Below are 314 nucleotides of genomic sequence, written 5' to 3'. Positions count from 1 at the left end.
ACTAGAAAAACAAAATTTATCTGAACAGAAAATCTGGTTATCGGATAGGCCTATGCACCTATCACTTGTGGAAGCGCATATTATGTGTTTACTGAGATGAAAACCGTGCAAATACCTATTGGTTTACAAAACGTAATTATCTGAGGAAGAGCTCTCTCGGATATCAAACTGGTTATTTCACAGCAAACAGAAAGTCGAGGCTCTGTCTAGCTGTTGTAAACTCGTGCAATGGATCAGGTCAGCGTTGTTGCGCGGGGAGCAACACTGCGATTTTTGAGTCCCAAATAACTATCCCCCAGAAACACAAAGGAAAC

The sequence above is a fragment of the Penaeus monodon genome, chromosome 21, assembly GCF_015228065.2.
Source record: "Penaeus monodon isolate SGIC_2016 chromosome 21, NSTDA_Pmon_1, whole genome shotgun sequence".
NCBI classification, from domain to species: Eukaryota; Metazoa; Arthropoda; class Malacostraca; order Decapoda; family Penaeidae; genus Penaeus; species Penaeus monodon.
This window is presented reverse-complemented; position numbering follows the sequence as displayed.